The sequence below is a fragment of the Parasteatoda tepidariorum genome, chromosome 12, assembly GCF_982258835.1.
Source record: "Parasteatoda tepidariorum strain Cologne lab strain chromosome 12, Ptep-v5.0, whole genome shotgun sequence".
NCBI lineage: Eukaryota > Metazoa > Arthropoda > Arachnida > Araneae > Theridiidae > Parasteatoda > Parasteatoda tepidariorum.
In genome coordinates, this window is record NC_141766.1 from 57,694,390 (window position 1) to 57,704,352 (window position 9,963).

The 9,963-nt window shown below is 32.0% G+C and overlaps 1 long non-coding RNA gene across 1 annotated transcript; it reads left to right on the forward strand.

Annotated features, from left to right (window-relative positions):
- The first annotated feature begins 2,482 nt into the window (after positions 1-2,482).
- Positions 2,483-9,474, forward strand: LOC147801104 (uncharacterized). The gene is made up of 2 exons (XR_015430702.1): positions 2,483-2,815; positions 3,466-9,474. It is a non-coding gene; the product is annotated as an uncharacterized LOC147801104 (long non-coding RNA).
- The last annotated feature ends 489 nt before the right edge of the window (positions 9,475-9,963 follow it).

Genomic DNA, 9,963 nt, shown 5'->3' on the forward strand with positions numbered 1-9,963 from the left:
AGTTGCACTTACACTTGCAGTTACACTTGCAGTTGCACATATTTTTCTCTCGTGTGATAGAGGCATAAGGTACCATTAGTTATGGTACCTTAGTTATGGTATTAATGAATTTTACCACATTTACCAAACTATGTCACCCATTATAAAACCATGTTATATTGTTAATTTTAGCGAATTCCCAAACGCTACGGTTAAAGTTACCGAGTTTTTTGATGTTCCAACAGAGTCAGAAACACGGTAATTTTACTACATTCTGGTAGTTTTGCCCATATTTTTTTCTCGGTGTCAAAAAAATTACAAAAATATTTGCTTCGTTGCTTAAGAAGAATAGTAATAAAGGAAAAAAACATTGATAAGTTGCGTATAAATTTTAAATTTCTCTCAAAAGACCTAACCATCCATTGAAATATGAGGTATATTAAAATTTATGATGCATTGAAATTCGTCCCGCAGTGGACTGATCATCAAGACACGGTTCCCAACAGATCACTAAAGTCAAGAATCACTGGCTGTGGTCAGTGTGCGGGTGGGTGACCACTTGGATCAACCTGCGTAGGGACCGAGGGTGTGCGGTATGGGTCCTCGTTAAACTGTTCTACCGTAAAGTGCACGACTTCGCGTGCAGGTCGTCGGGCTACCGAAGAGGGGGTGCTATCCCCTCTTCAGAGGATCAAAATTGTGATGGCATGTCTTTGGATCATCCTGAGGGATGTTTCCCAGACCGTCACCAATAGCCCATTGTACAACTCTTGTGTGACGTAAATGAACTACAACAACAACTAATGTTAAAACAAACCAAACCAGTTGCTTTTAGCTATGTTGATGTGTTTAAACTAGCGATGTCACTTAAAAAATATCTCAAGATGTATGAGTTCATTGGTCAAGTTATACAATTCAGCATTTATTTGCATGCTATTAAATTTTATTGTAAGGGTCGGCATTCTTCAGTGAGTTTGGGTTTTCGTATACTTAAATATTTCTTTATTCATTCACATGCGTATACAGGCTTCTGTGTTCAATATATAGAAAAGCTTATAAAGCCTTGTTAAATTGGAAAACAGATAGCACAACTTAGAGAAAAATAGCATAAATATAAATCCGAGACTTAGGAAGATTTGAACCTGTTACCTATTAGATTCACTGAATTTGGTAGAGGAATAAAACTCCGATGCCACAGTGTTACCACTTTTCGCCTATTTCCCTTCCTTTTCAATTTTTAGGTCAAGACGGTTGTCAATGATTGCTCTATATAGCTTTGAATTTCTAAGTAGATATGACCGAAGAAAAATGACATACCGGGAGTTTCTAGTATTGGGATACGATTAAAAAGATCAAAGCTTCCAGTTGAGGAATCTCGGCCATTTTCAACCACATAATATACTAGTGTCTATTAGAACAAGGTCTTGCCTTACACTTCGTTGCAAAACGGTCTTCGATTTACGTATCTTTGGATCTACAGCACTTCCCGTGGAATGGTTCTAAAAAAGCAGCAGTTGTACAGACAACACTTTAAAGTACACAGTTTCCCTTCACATCTATGTCTAAATTGAGGAATTGGTCCGCATTGTCTTTTGTGCAGCTCTAGTGTGACGTAAATAAAGTACCTACTTAAGGTACGCAGAGATCCATTTTTGACAAAGGTGCACGAACTTTCTACTTTTTAAGGTCCTAGACAAGACTATCTTTTAATTTAGCAATGAAACACGCTTGCTTTTCGCTTATAACTGTTAGAGTGTTTCAGTTGAACTCGCATATCCTCTGCCCCTAAATAACATTCTTAATTCTTTTACCTTATCACCAACTTTAAACACTTGCCAAATTAAAGAACCTATGACATAAATTACTGAAGGACATTGTCAAAAGATAATAAAAAATACATTGAATACTTCGTAAATTGAATTTGCTACATTCAAGTTTTTCGCGGAAATTGCTGTTGTTATAGTTCATTTACGTCGCACTAGAGCTGCACAATAGGCTATTGGCGACGGTCTTTGAGACATCCCTGAGGATGATCCGAAGACATGCCATCGCAATTTTGATCCTCCGCAGAGGGGATGGCACCCTAGCATCGGTAGCCTGATGACCTGCACGCGAATGTGTCCCGCGGAGAGACAATGTTTTCGGTGACTTAAGCAATCAGTGCAGCATCTAAGATAAAGCATTTATTTGTTTTATTTATTAGAATTACATACATTTGCAGGCTTGTGCGCTCAGTTATAGGCTTATAAACCTTTGTCAAATAGAAGATTAGATAGAACAATGCAGAGAAGGACAGCACAAAGATACATCGAGGGTAACAGCGATATTCGAATCCGCTACTTTCACACTTTGCACAGCTTTTGGTGAGCGATACCGCCTGGCCATGGAAGCCTCTCTAAAATAAAGCAAAAAGAGAAAATTGACAGCCGGAAGCGATTTCTTGTACGAATTCATTTTTATAAAAGGTGCTTGCAAGCTTTATCGGTGACTGCGTTGGCTTGTCGCAATGCAGTCGGTACTTTGTTCGGCGTTCCTGATGTGGCATGTGCCATAATGTTCTTTTATTCTGTTCGTTTTTGTGTCAGACGTAGTTTCTATGTTTTATCTGAATGACACAATTTTTGAAGTTTTACTTTTCAAGATATATTTGGCACTTGCCTAATGTCTGCATTTAAGTAAATTTGATACGCATTTTGGAAGAATTGGAAGGATGTCTAAAGCATTTTTGCTTTGTTTAGACATTTTTCTAACATGAAATAGTCACAATTTCTAAGTTTAAAACAAGGATCATGGCACTTATACGGTATCGTAAATACTGTAAAAAGCACATTACTAGGTAATAATTCCTTCAAACATTTTTCAAATTATCTACAAATCGAAACTTCTGCCTTTCTCTTCAGGAAATAAAGTTTAGAAATTCCTTTTGGAACACATTGTTAGGTAAAGTAATTGAAGATCAAAGGAAAAAAGATCAATTCCTTTCTTCATATAAATAAAGTTTGGATTACAGTCTGTTTCTTTTTAAGGATAGCTAAGTCTATACAAATCAATAACTTGGAAAATCTGTTCTCTGAGAGTTATTACACAGCTAAGGTGTGTGGTTACTCAATGAATAATTCTATTCCGTGCCCTTCCGTATTTTTTTCTCAGAATTTGCTTTCATGTATATTAACAGTTTCCCTCTAGATTTTAAATTGTTCATTTTAAAACTACATAACGTGTTCAATAAAAAAAACCCTTTGAAAAAGTGTAAATCCTAGATTTTTGTTTTTCCAATAGTTAAAAGTACGTTAAATTCAATTTAATAAAGTTTTGAAATTTAGATTATTTAAGAAATGGGGTGGGAGTTCTTCACTTTTTATCAAATTCGCTTCCTACACTACTTTTCTCTAAAAATTAATAGCGTTACATTTTACTTGTTTAGAGTTTCACTAATTGTTCACGTGACACTACTATGTTGGTTATAGCTTGATCTTTTAAATCTAGGATCTAATTATCATAGTTCTTGTCGGAGTCTAAAATGGATTTTGAACTCTGCTGCCTGCCTACATCCGATGGTAAAATGGATTTTGGACTCTGCTGCCTACATCCGATGGTAAAATTGATTTTGGACTCTGCTGCCTACATCCGATGGTAAAATTGATTTTGGACTCTGCTGCCTACATCCGATGGTAAAATTGATTTTGGACTCTGCTGCCTACATCCGATGGTAAAATTGATTTTGGACTCTGCTGCCTACATCCGATGGTAAAATTGATTTTGGACTCTGCTGCCTACATCCGATGGTAAAATTGATTTTGGACTCTGCTGCCTACATCCGATGGTAAAATTGATTTTGGACTCTGCTGCCTACATCCGATGGTAAAATTGATTTTGGACTCTGCTGCCTACATCCGATGGTAAAATTGATTTTGGACTCTGCTGCCTACATCCGATGGTAAAATTGATTTTGGACTCTGCTGCCTACATCCGATGGTAAAATTGATTTTGGACTCTGCTGCCTACATCCGATGGTAAAATTGATTTTGGACTCTGCTGCCTACATCCGATGGTAAAATTGATTTTGGACCCTGCTGCCTACATCCGATGGTAAAATTGATTTTGGTCTCTGCTGCCTACATCCGATGGTAAAATTGATTTTGGTCTCGCCTGATTACATCTAGAGATGGAAGACTTCAGAGGAAAGTTAAGGTAAAAATTTCATATAAAACTTAAATTTTCTAGACTTACTGGAATGTATAAAGTTTCTCTGAACTTATCTCGTTATACAAAAGATTTACCTTGTAAATTTAATGTTTATAATGTTTATAAATGTTTTTAATGTTTATAAATACGATTTTTTTTAAAATTCCGATTAAGAGTATGAAGCATTTTAATTTCGCATTGAAAGTAAGGAAAATACTTAAGAAATTTGACTGTTTTTAGTTAAATTCTCACTTTAATCAGCTCAGAATGTGTGTATATACAAATAACGAGCGTTAGACAGTATCTCTATTCCATTTTGTCTTTTCGTCTGTTTAAATTTGTTACCTTGTCTGTGCCTTTAGTATGTCTAGTATAGCTGCATCCTACTGCTAATTCAAATATTCAATGTTCTTAAGGCCCCTTTAAAAATTTAAGTATTGAATTTCCTGAAACTTGACATTTATCTTAAAGTTCATTTTATAAACATGTCAGATATGAACTTTTCTGGAAAGAGGCATTATTTGAGTAAATGAGTTTCACCATCTGTAGTTTTCATTATACTCAATTTTTAATAGTTTGGTATGTTTAGCTCACTGCAGTAACAATTTTTTTTGGTGCTATTGAACTGTTTAATTCCAATCAAAGTATTAGTATATTATGGAGGAATGTAAGAATTTTGTCATAAACTTTTAGTTTCTTTGCGGAAGTTTTCAATAGGAGCATATTTAATGAATTAACTATTTTAAAACCAGTTTTTGTATTAATAGTACTTATCCAGGAACTGATAAATTTAAGACTAAAGGACTCCATTTCTCCACTTTCAGCTCTTAATTTTTTTGCTGACTGTATATGGCATCTTTTGCTGACTCCACTGTAAAAAAATTGGTATATGTTGATCTGAGATTAAATATTAAATTTCTGACTGAAATTTTGCTCTTTACTTTATTTCCAAAAAATTAAATTTGTTTTCAGTAAAATCACTACTTTTAAAATTTGTTTTCAAATGAAATATTTTTACAGAATCACTCCTGCAACGATAGCTTGGGTAGCAAATTTTCGAGACAGCTTATTCCCCAGTTGTAACCTTTATCTTAAGTTGAACCTTCGAGACGTCTGGTTGTGACTTATCTTACCAGTTTTAAGACTGCTACAATAATTGCGAAGTTATTCCACTAAAACAACGTTAAATAAATTTCTTTAGAATTTAAACATTGCGTAAAATATTAGTGCAAGATATTGAAAAATGAGCAATTAGTTATAATATTGTCATAATTATTCAATGGTTGACTTAGTAGCTATTTTTCATGTAATAAACGATACAAAATTCTAACGTCAGATACACTCCTGCTCAATTCCTAAATGATACTGGCTTTTCTGTGGTGTTTAAAATATGTAAGTTTCAAATTTGAAGGCTAATGTAAACTAGGTTCCGACATTTAAATGAGTGACAAATTATGTAAATTCATATTTAGTGAAGAAAATCATTAACTGAAGTTCAAATGTAGTTTTAATATACTTTTCGAATTTTTTTCTCCAAATCTTTAAAAACACACTATAAATTTCTTTAAAACATATCAATGATTCTGCTACTTTCAACGCAGTTATAAATATGTTTAGTTTACAGCATTAGAACTAATTGAATATGGGAAAGGGATTAAGTGAAAGATTTCTGAAGTTTAATAAAATGGTAATATTAATGAGTATCTTAATGCGCTTAAACAGTTTTGAATCTAGGAATTAGTAAAGAAGCTGAGAATACTCATTCTCAAGGCGACGCGATTCAAATTTAATCAAAGGTTTTCTCAAAGTCAAAATTAAATTTTTACATATCTAGAATTGTTTGAAATCAAAGTCAATGGGAGCTAACAGCTGTATTTATGTAACTTAAAGAATAAATTGAAAATTTTAATTCCAGTTGACCATACGACCCATCTTAATTGTAACAATAGGTTCTTTTGATAAAGTTTAATTTACGAACGAGTAGACTTTACCACATTTTTAAGGTGCTTCGGTCTTAAACCTATGTTTTAATAGCACACTGTCTATAGTATGCTCATTACTATATGATCCCCCAACAATCTGTCCTAGAAGAGTCTGTCTAAATATTAAACCTAATTTTGTTTTCAGTGAAATGAATGGATAAGTTATACAATTTCCTGTTTCATTTTGTCAACATCGAGTCAAGTTTTTAAATTCTGAAAAACTCTAACGTTGTGCTACAAATTCGAACACCCGTGAGATCATGCTGGTAATTCCCTTAAAACCGTAGTTTAAGATCACAATAACCAAATTTTGGAAATTTACAAAAAGGAAAATAATAGGAAATAAGATTTATTAAATGTAGGTTTCTTTCTAGAGAAGCAAAGTTCTTAATCTACAAAACTCTTGTTAGGTCAATCTAAACACACGTTTATAATTCTGATGGTCTGATAAATTCTTTTCCTTTATCAAATGCATACCTTAAACTCAGAAAATTAATACAGTGAGTTCTCAAAAAGTTAATTAGCGCAAATAATTACTTTGATCCTATGTGATTTTGATTTAAAACTATTAAACTTTATTAAACTAAACCCTTCTCTAAATGTTACGGAAACAAATTGTCCCATTCTTAAAAATATTGTTTTTTTTCTAATTACAGCAGTTTTTATTACTGATAATAACATTTTATGGAATATTTTGATTTTGTATTAAAAATATTTGTTCGTTATTTTAATTGTTTAAAGTATAAGCTGAGGTTAATTTTTTTGAATCTGAATAAAAATTACCTTTGTTTATATAAATTGGTGTATAAATGATTTTATATGGTTTATTTCAAATAAACGAGAATAAATGTGTAACAGATTTAGTGTTTCAACTCTGCTCTACATAGTATCGTTATCCTGTGAGATAATAAAATGGTAAATTTAAAAGATTAATTACTCAACTGAGTCTTGTTATTTCCCTGTTTTCTGAATTAAGTTTTTCTTTCTTTTCTTAAGTATATAAAACTGTAATTGGTAGCTTTTTTTGTCAATGAAAGCAAAGGACTCTTTAAATTAGTTTAATTTCAATAAATTAAAGAATGCTGACATTCAGGAATCTATATAAGAAAGTTTCTCGTAAAAGTCTAAAAAATTATCGAAACAATGAAATAAAATATTTTTCGTATTACTTTATTTATTGACTGAAAAACAGTGATTTAAACTAAAATAGTGCGAATGATGACATATTTTCAATTCTCAACGAAACAATGTTTATATCTTTTTATTAAATTGAATGCGTTTAATTAAATTAAATCTGATTTTTTTATGAAGATAAAAGTTGCATTTTATTTTTGAATAAAAACAAAGTTGTTAAAAAGCATAAAAAATCAAACTTTCAACAATCCAAATTCCAATTTTAAAAATTTAAAGGTCTTAATAATTTAAAAATATAAGAACAAAATCCATGCACACAATAAACTGTAAAATCATGAACTAAAGTGAAGGAAATTTGATATACGAGCATAAAAAAGGCATTTTATGTGACCATTCATATTAAACAACTCTAACAGTACATAAATACACACTTTTAAATGTTTTAAATGAGTTAATGCAAACATTTTCGTACCTCCTTTGAAATAAAATTATTTTTGGTTCTTGTTCAAAGAAAATTTTTATTCAGAATGAGAAGTATTGATATAAAGATTCATGTTGAAAAAAGTTGCAAATAATTTTAATTAGTCTCAATTAAAGTTAAATTTTAATTTCAAAAATTGAACAAAATAAAAGTTAGCAGAAAATTTATATCTGAAATTAAAAATTAATTTAAATGAGCCAAAAACTGGAATTTGACAATGAGACCGTTTGTCTTAAATATTGTCTTGACAAAATGACTAAATTAAATGTCAACAAGACTCATCCCCTTGGATCCCCTAAAAGCTTACATCTGTTTTCCAAGAACATCTAGCTTAGTTAGAAATCTTATCGGACATATAGATTCTGTCAATATATAGCATTTTATAAAAGTGCAAAAGAGCCCAGGGTCATAAAAATGATTAAGGCAATTTAAAGAAGCAAAAGGACATTTTCTCATTGCAAAATGAGATTGCTATTTTTTGGGGAGTGAGATAATTGTGGGTCATCTCTGTGGGTGGTACGAATGTGCATTTTATTACTCATTCCAGGGTAGGGTAAGGGTGGCAATCTTTTTGGTTTTCTAAACACTTGCCTTATTTTTTATGCTGTGCTCTTCTGTTTTCGTATTTTAGTTTCAATTTTTTTAAAAATCAAAAGTTGTCATATGTAGCAAAAATTGAAACAAAACAGAAGTATTTATCTCTTGGGGGGGGAGTTTTCCATTTCAGTTTGGAAAATAACTACTAAATTGAAGAAAGATAATATTTTTCTGAAATTACCAATTCTATTTTACTTTATTGTAGCGAATGTCAAAGTCTTAGCACATCCTCCCCCTCAATTAAATTTCAGAGGAAAATAGTTTTCTATTTGGAAAATAGCAAATAAGAGTCAAATATTTTGAATCAAAATTAATTGAAATTTAAATATTAATCTGTATTTATTGAAAATAAGAGTTAAATATTAATCGAATGTCTGAATTTCATAAGGGGTGAAATATATCCTTCATCCCCTCACTTTAAGAAAAAGTGACTTTTTCTATTTGGAAAATAGCGTCCAAGTTTTGAAACAAACTTTTTTTCTGAAATTTCTAACTTTACTTAATTTTATTCTGTTAATGTCTATATTTCAGAAGATGTGAAACATATTTTTCGCCCCCTCACTTTTATATCAGAGGAAAACAAAGTTTTCTGTTTGGAAAATAGATTCAAAGATGAGTTTTTAATTATCAATTTTTCTTTATTTTATTTTTGCGCATGTCAATTTCAGTAGGGGCGAAACACTTTATATTCTTCCTAAATAGTAATGATGGGACGAACAAAGTTTTCCACCCGGAAAATATAGTGAAAAATTGGAAATTTTTTTTTTTCTTTTGCTTTTACAAATGTGAAGCTCATTATTAACCAATTTAATTTAGTTTAATTTCCACTTGGTATATAGCTTCCAAGTTTTGAAAGAATAGCTTTTTTCTTTTCTCTAAAATTGTCAATTTTACTTGACTTCATCTTGTCGAATGACTAAATCTCAGAAGGAGCAAAGTGCATTATTCTGCCCCCCCTTAACTTTTAGAGAAATATAAAGTTTTCTATGAGAAAAATAGCTTTAAAATTGAAAAAAAAATCTTAAATTACCGAATTTACTTGACCTTATCTTTGTGAGTGACTAAATTTCAGAAGGGGCTAAAGCATTGTTTGCCCCTTCACTTAAATTTTAGAGGGACCCTCTGCCGGTTGGCACGCCACTGGGTCTGACACCAGATAGTAGTTAGTAGTGGAAACGACTGAGTGAAACAGAAGTACGATAAACAGAAAGTGTTAACAATCAACTACATGCAGTTGTGGCCCCTCCCTTTCTCTGCGAACCGTGCTTGTTCTTTTGAGAAAGGGAAATAATTCTCGGAAAAAGGATTTAAACAGTTTTTAAGCTTACCTTTATGTTAAAATAGATTGCATATTACAAAAAGATTTGCAGCAATTTTATCTTCCCAAAATTTCTTTCCTATCTATGCAAAAGAGCAACTTAATTTTTAAAAATTTGGTGTGGCCCCTTCATGAGGCCTCCTTGACCATGTGGGTCCCGGGGATATGACAAGACTGCCGCGGCGCGGTTACGCCCTGCCTCCAGGACTCTAAACGGCTGGTCAGATGATAGTTTAACAACTAAATGAAATAGTTTCGGGGCAAAACGGTTTCACCTTGATATACTT